This window comes from Sinohyriopsis cumingii, chromosome 2, assembly GCF_028554795.1.
Source record: "Sinohyriopsis cumingii isolate HCF-2022 chromosome 2, ASM2855479v2, whole genome shotgun sequence".
NCBI classification, from domain to species: Eukaryota; Metazoa; Mollusca; class Bivalvia; order Unionida; family Unionidae; genus Sinohyriopsis; species Sinohyriopsis cumingii.
The window spans coordinates 145,199,149-145,207,732 of NC_142962.1; positions in this window are offsets into that span (position 1 = coordinate 145,199,149).

Consider the following 8,584-nt stretch of genomic DNA (forward strand, 5'->3'; position numbering starts at 1 on the left):
AGCATTGACGGGAAAGAAATTGAAACGATTCAGGATAATGTCGACGTTGCTACAACAATCGTGGGATTAGCGAGATACTCAGATGATTACACTAGATCGGCTGGTCCGACTATGATGTTCGCTAAGGATAATTCTGATCATCCGGATCATAGATCTAGCATTATAAGACAACCAACCAACCGTGCTGCTCCTCCTGTTGCTATTGATACAGTAGAGAATTTACCATTTCCCAACCCTAATTACAATTTAGGTTTTGCTACGCGTAAATTAATGTTATCAGGCGCAAATAGACAATTCTCATGCGCAATTCCACTGTCTCACATCTTTGGGTTCTGCAGAAATGTCAGAAAGGTTATTTACGGAGCCAAACATTCGGTTATACTCGTACGAAAAGGTGACGACAACGACGCTGTTTGGCGAGAAGGTGCTGATCCTGCTGCTAACCAGGGTAAAGTAATATTACTCAAACTTGCGTTGTGGATGCCAGTAATGTCTCCATCACTCGCTGAAGAGCAACGATTACTCTCTTTCATGGACCAAGGCGGCAAATCACTGATATCATGGCTGACAACAACAACAGATTCTATTCAAGGTGCCGGTATTGGACAGTTTACGTGGCATATCTCATCACAGCAGGGGGTGTCAGCACCACGACATATTTTTATAGCACTCCAGAGTAACGCACGAGTAAATAGTCAAATACGTTCGCATATGATATTTGACCACCTTCGGGTCAGCGGGGTTTCGCTGCGAATAAACGGGCATCAAGAACCATCCGAGGATATAGTGATAGATTTTACAAGTAATCAAGTCGCCCGTGCGTATCACAATCTAATGACATTTATGGGACGTGATCAAAATATTGATACCGGGTTGCAGATATCACAACTGGATTTTACAACGCTGTATCCGATTTATTACTTTTCGCTGGAACATTTGGATCTAACAAAACAATCTGTCGTTGATATACACTTCAAGGCTAACGTTGGTGAGTTTCCCATTGGTGGTTTCAGAGCTGTCGCGGTTATACTCTCCGATAAAGCAATGCTGCTTGAAGGTGTTGGCGGACGAATGAGAGTTATTGACGCTCCAGTAGAAAATATGTAACAATTAGATTAGTTTCTGAAATATAATGTCATACAGTCATGTTAATGTCACCTTGACTTCCGGTCAAACGAAGAAATTGCAATCAAAACACGCAAGCACGTGCGGGACATCAATAACACTAAAACGAGATCAACTTGTTGGTGGTCCAAACAAATTGTCATTGACGGCCACTCAGATTAAACATTTTAATAAGGCACTAACAGCAAAAACCGGTATCCGCCTTGATTTCTCTGCTGCAGCTATCAAGGACATGACTAAAACCGGTGGAATATTTCCCCTCATCCCAATACTAGCTGCTGCAATTCCAGGATTACTTGGCGCAGCGGCAAAAGCTGCAGCGTTAGGTGCAGTTGGAACTGCAGCTGGAATGGCACTAAAGAAAGCAACCGGACACGGGTATAAGAAAAAAAAGGGGAGATCCACTCGCGGATCAGGGCTAAGACTACCAGGAACTCCACCATCATGGTATCCAAAAAAATTCTAACGCCGTTGAGCAATTTTGATTTAGTCGATGCTGTTAAAAAATTGCGTATAAAACATTTCAGAGGAGTATTTATGCGAGATCAATTACCGACGCGGCCGAATAATCCAGAAACTGGCATTATCAATCTCGACAACAAAGATGGTCCGGGAACTCACTGGGTTGCTTACGCGATCGATCCACGTGGAATTATCTATTTTGATTCGTACGGGCTAGCACCGCCAGTTGAGTTTCTCAGGTATGTCCGCGGAGTGCCTCGCACTCTCAACAGCAGATTTTCTAAGAAATCCAAAGGATTTTCAATTCCAGTGTGGCAGTCGACGCTACCAACACAAACATTAGTTGATCCGCCCATTTGTGGGAGCGAGGTTTTAAATGTTCTTGATGCAATCTCAAGAAATCCAGCAACGTCTCCGCATCGAGTAGTGTATGAATATACCGCATCGAGAAACGCTTAGCATTTCTGGAAGTCCAAAGGACTTCTCACGCATTTGAAAAACAGCAATAAGAATAATGGTGGATATTTACGGAAGACCTTTCACAAGAAAAGTCAAACCTGGCACAGATGTTGATCTCTCAAAATATGCGACCCGAGATGAAGTCGATAATCTTTTGAATATAGCTGGAGTTGACCCAGATGAAGTTGCTATTTTTCAGGACAAGCAGGGAAAACTAAGAACGAGCAACATTAGGTGGAATGATATAATTCGCAGAGTTCTTGGAGCTACCAAGGATAACTTCGCCGCATTTAGTGATGGCGGCCGGATCAAGGACTCGAATATATCAATCGCAAGCATCAAAGACAGTATTGATAAAGGTGTTGATAAATGTGTGAAAAAAGCCGGTGACACGATGACAGGCGAACTTAGCATGAATGGAAACAAAATAACCGTTCTAAAAAATCCGGAAGGTCTCGAAGATGCCGCAAACAAACAATACGTAGACACCGTTGATGATAAACTAGCCACGTTGCGGTCAGAGTATGATGTTCACGTGAACGGGTTTAAAAGACTCCAAAGAAACTTGCAAAAAACTAGTGAAACCGTGGATAAGTTCTTTGGAACTCCTCCAGTCGTCGATGTGAAACTCGCTGATGTAAAGACCGACATTAACACGATCAAACAAACACAGCAGAATATCGTAGCGGGAATTCCTGAGATCGTTAACAAAACCAGTTTGATTAAAGTTCCCGTTGGAGTTACTCCCGGGCATATCGCCAACATCGTATTCACGGTATCATCGGGATTCGCAACATGGTCACGACAAAATAACAACACTATCAAATATACAGCAACAGCCACCGGTGTTTACAGGTTGTCTGTGTTTTCATCCGCTAAATTTGAAATCTTCACAACATATCCTTGGAGACATTCCACCGATAAGTATTCGGGGGTTTGCACTGTAATACTAAACAGCGGAACCGAGGAAACATTTATGCTTGAAGCCGCCGACGATACTTTAACAGCAACATCTTACTGGTGGTGTTTGGAATTCGTCGCTTCAACACCTCAATTGGTTACCGCGTAATTGAAAATCGCCGGCGATTTTAAATAATAATGTCAACGTTGAAATCTGAAACATTTCCAGATGCTCAACAATATCGATATAATCAAGTCCGTGAGTGGCAATCTGAGTTAAAAACTGTCATCGAAGTAACCAGTCAAAAAGTAAAAAAATACAAGCGACGCATAACAGTGTTAGACGTTATGGTTTATTCAGTATCCGCCGTTGTTGCATCCGCGGGAGTAATACTATCAGCGGTCACTCCAGTGACTGCAGTAGTCGCTGCCACGATCTCTGTTTCCGCTGCTACAGCAACAGCAGGAGTTTTCGGCATCATAGCAAAAAAAATATCCTCGTGCGCGGTCACAAAATTACACGATTACACGACAAAATTAAATACAGCCACGACCGCATATCAGAAATTATCATCGCTGATATCATCATCGTTAGACGCGCAATCCAGCGACGCTGCGTTGATATCAGATTCTGAATTCAAACTAATGTCAGATGTGTACAATGACTATTTGAAAACTAAACAAATAAATAATGTCACTGATGGCAACGCCACAGGAACTGCTTCAGCAAATAGTCACAAACACAACGCCGGTAAAAACAACGATGATATCAGTGTCCTCGACGACACCAGAATTCAGCATTAATTTTCGAACTCCAATTGCCGTGAACGAAATCGCATTAGCAAAGCTCAGTGCGTATCACAGCTGGCCTAATGTCAGAGCGGCATCATTTTCCGGTCAGCAGCCAAATAATTCGTTTGTGTTTTCGTGGAAAACCAAAGCCGACTCTGACGAATTCGACTGGGATACAATTACGCTACCCACTGGGAGTTATCAGATCGAAGAAATCAACGCGGAGATACAACGCCAAATAAAACGAATCACCGGCAAGGAAGCCAAAATATCTATAGCCGCGCACGAACCAACGCTGTCTGCGGTCATTGAAATCTCAACACCGGGATACGCCGTGGATATTTACAACAGCTCAATCCGAACAGTATTAGGATGGCCACAAAAACGACCCGAGGTCGGACCGGATCCACCAAAACCATCGAAGTCGGATTTCGAGACCACGAAGGAAGAACTACACGACCTCGTCGGGGATCATTTATTATTTGCAGATCAATTACGATCAGGCCAAGCCTGGTTTTCAACATCACCTAGAATTCCCGTAGATATAATAGGGGCAGCTTCCGAAGGCGGGAGATCCCGGGATTACCTTCCAGAAGACATAGAAGCTCATTTTTTTAATCCGATCAAACAAGCACATAAACAACAGCTAGACCTGTTGCGAGTATATTTTCAAGATTATATCTCTGATATAACAAAACCAGGAACTGCAAGCAGTTCTCGCACGAACATTATCACCGTCATAGAAAAACTAAACAAACTCGTATCCACGATGGAATTTATGAATCAAAAAGTAATTCAGCATCTACTGGATCTCAAAGGCGATTATGGAACCCAAAAAAGATCGAATTTTGCATCCCGATTTGGTATTCCCGTGGAGAAGATTTCAGAATTTACACTTCCCGGATATAACGTACACACACTAAGAAAATCAGTCTCTGATCTTATCGCGGAATCTTTCAAAGATATTCTTGCCGCGTACGCGCGAACAAAACCACAACCTGTTATTTTAAGACACGATAACAGTACAGCATCCGATGGCAGACACATCTCACCCGGGATCGTAAATATCACAGATGTTATTGCGGTCAATCTTGTATGTGACGTCATCGATGGCAGTTACAGCGCATCAGATACTACGACGGCGACGCAGGGGTTTATCCTGTATACGTTCACACCAAGAGACCCTCCTGGTTTTCTGATTGTGCAAGAACCAATCAATGTGGTCTATCTGCGGTGTAATAATCCGTGGTTGTCAACGATAAATTTTAAACTCACCGACCAACGGGGGGGGTTGTTGGACCTGCGTGGCGAGACTGTCTCCGTGAACTTACTGGTGAAGTCCTGAAACTCTTCGAGGACAAGGACAAGTCAACGGATCCATAATAATAGTTTTTTTTCTGCAGTGGTCCACTTTCGTCATCGCGTGCAAATACCCCATCAAAACCGGCATCGTTGGAAATGCAAAGCATTTCTGGAAGAGTTTCTCTGGAAATGCAAAGCATTTCTCTGGAAGTCCCTGGAAATCTCCGATTTCTGAGGACTTCTCATGCGAGTGCTTAGCACGCAGGCGCGCATTTAAAAAAAACGGTTGTGTATAATGTGTGAATACATTCACGCACGAGTTCATATTCATGATAAGCAAATTCTTCACACGGCAATAAAAACCGCATTTGGAAACTCAAAGAGTCAGCCCCCAGAACAGTATTTCCCCGTTAAAATAATCGTTGACGTGTACGGCGACGAAGACTTCTTGTTAACGTCGTCACAATTAACACAGCTACAGCAAAATAATACAATCACAGCTTGGTGTCAACGAGAACAGATTATGAACTATTCTCATTGTTGTATTGATGTTGAAACGCTTAAGCAAATCCTGGAAGTCTAAGGACTTCTCTGGAAATGCAAAGCATTTCTCATGTAAAACTCGAAGAGTTTCCACGCTCGGGCAAAAAAAATAATACACTTTTTTTTTACCCGTGAAATGTGCTTGTGAAATGCTCTGCATTTTCGCTTCCGCTTTGAGTTTCCACGCTAGCTCAGGTTCTACTTTCACTTTGTGCTGTGAGTCACACGCGGCTGTATTTATACTTCCTTGTCGGCCTCGTAGTCACAAATACTAGTATTTTCAGGCATTTCCGTGTCCTTTATATAACCTTTTAACTGCCTCACCCTGGTGCTAATTAATTTTCGAGTCTCATACTCGCTTGACAATACAAGACGAATCTTCTCAACTGCACGGCACAGTGGAATAAATTCAGATACCTGATTTTCAGTTATCGTGGCAAGTGATCTGTAAATGCGATCTTGCAAACCCTTAATGAACCTATATCTCGCAGAGAGATTGTTCTTTCCCTGCCGTGATAGCTCATTCAAGGATTCAAAATCTGACATAATTGTTTCAGTGTCTAGTAAAATATTAAAACCTCGCTGTTGTAATTCTTTAATTTCAACAAGTATGGTATTTATATTTTCGTGATTCATATTATTATATATTTTCATATTTTTAAATGCATGAAAAATACTAGCATCGCCAAAAAACAAAACGAGACATCCTGGCTTCTAGGATCGAGTTTTCTAGCAAGCCCGGCAAACATTTATTTGACAACACAAACAACCTTTACCTCTGATTCGAGTGTCATAGCAGGCAAAGGCACAATGAACATGTAATCTTATCCTAACTTATCCTAAGACCTTATCCTATGACGACACAAACATGCAGGTGGGTCATTTTCTACGGTCAGCAGCAGAGCAAAACCATCCATTGAATCGACCATTGGATGGTGCACAAAAGACACCCGCCATTGGCGGATTAAATTTATGGTTTTGCTTGCGCGTGCTGACTTTCGATCGACCCAAAGGTCTTGGGAGCGATTTCGTATATAACCCAACTGTTACTTGCGAGATCCAAATTCGCTCTAGCAGTGGGCGGGACTTGTTTAAAATATTTTAATTGTATGTTTTCTCGAGCGCGGTCATATAACAAGCACAGAAGAGCAAAACAGTCGGATTATTCAGTAAAACGAGGATATTGTTTGTAAAAAAATATATATTCTACGGTAAATAAATGATTACATGTTATGAACTCGATAAAATATTTTATCAAGGTGGCTTTCTCAGGGGAGCAAATCCTCTGACGACGACAACTCTGCAGAGCGTTACACACTCGTGGAGGAGTTATCGTCGTTTGTGTCAACGATAAGAGTTATATAGCAGAATGAAATCTTCTGTTTGAGCTTCTTTGAAAATGCTGTTTTGTGGATCCCATCTGCGACATGCTGTACAGAAGGTGGACAAATACCGAAATACCTACCGGCGGCGTTTATTGACTGGAATACAATTTCTTCACCGGTTGCGTTTATAGATTTAATAGCTCTTCTTGCAACTGTTTTACAACGCCCTGTGTTACCCAGTAGGCAGTTCTTGCTCTGAGTGACCACGCGAAGATTGTTTATAGAGTTATCAAGGGGGTTACCGTTAATGTGATCAATGACAAACCCCTTAGGGATCACTCCATGGAAACATTCATAGACGAAACGATGACATAAATACCTCCTTTTGATAACAGTAAATCTTAAATAACCAGTATTATCAACTCCACCAACTGGTCGTCTTCGCGTGCAGTGTCGCACCGTGCCATCTCGGTTTGCCTCATAATTTGGAATAGTTGGATGTGCAACAAATTCTTGTTCGGGAACAAATTCTTGTTCGGGGACGAATTCTTGATTCATTATACTATAAGCAAATCATTTGTCTAATTCATAATTTGTCTGAAAACTTATTTATATAATCACGCTCGGAGAAACTCAGAGAGTTATCACAGTTTTTTTTATCATAATAACGTTTCAGTTCTCGATAGCGTTTCCCACCACATGATGAACATAATTGCGTTTTTCCTCGTACTCCAATGCCGCATCTGATACACGGTATCGGTCCTAGACTTCCACGGCGGACCTGTTGAGCATGTTGTCCACAGTATTCGTGTCTGCATGGTTTGCTACACGGCGCTGATGAATTTAGTTTAATCCACTTGCATTGGTGCATATAATATATTTGTCTATTTAAATACTTGTCTTAATTATAATAATGAGTTTTGAAAGACTATCCAGAATAAAACCTGGAAATCTCCAATTTCCCCGAGGTCGATTCGATCTTGACCGGTTAACTTTTGATCGACGACGACGAGAACTCACACTCGTAATTGGTGTTATCAAGAACGCCAAAGAAGAGTTTCGTCGTGATGGTGCCGCACATGTGTGGTCTTCGTATAAAATCATTTCTGAAAATGCCATCATTGATGGTACCATCAATGATACAATCGCGTCGAACATAATTGGGTATCTCGATGATAAAAAATATTTCATTCAGATAAAATTTATCGTTGGCGTCGACGACGCGGAAACAGGTGAAACAACATGGATTATCAGAGACAAACTAGACCCTATTCTTGATGCCCGGCGGGGGAAAACCGTCGTCGTAACCAAAGACTCAAACCCGGGAGTACTTGTTGGGATTGATACACCGTATTATGCCAGAGCGTATCCTGTGACCGCAGTCATTTATGGAATTTATCCGATGAAGAAACCACGCGTTGATAAACTCGCCCCGATGAAGATGTCAGAGTCATTGATAAAATTCCCAGAGAAGTCTCTGACTTCCAGGATGAATTGTGTAGCCGAGCGAGTAATGGAACATTTTAAAAATGCCGCGCGAGGAAACGGCCTAACACCGCTAAGACAGACTAAAATAGCAGCGTGGGCGGCAAAAGTAGTGGATGAAGGAGCGTCAGTAAATGATGTTGCCGAGCTCGAACGATTACTAAAATTTCCTATAACGGTTTCATCGTTGA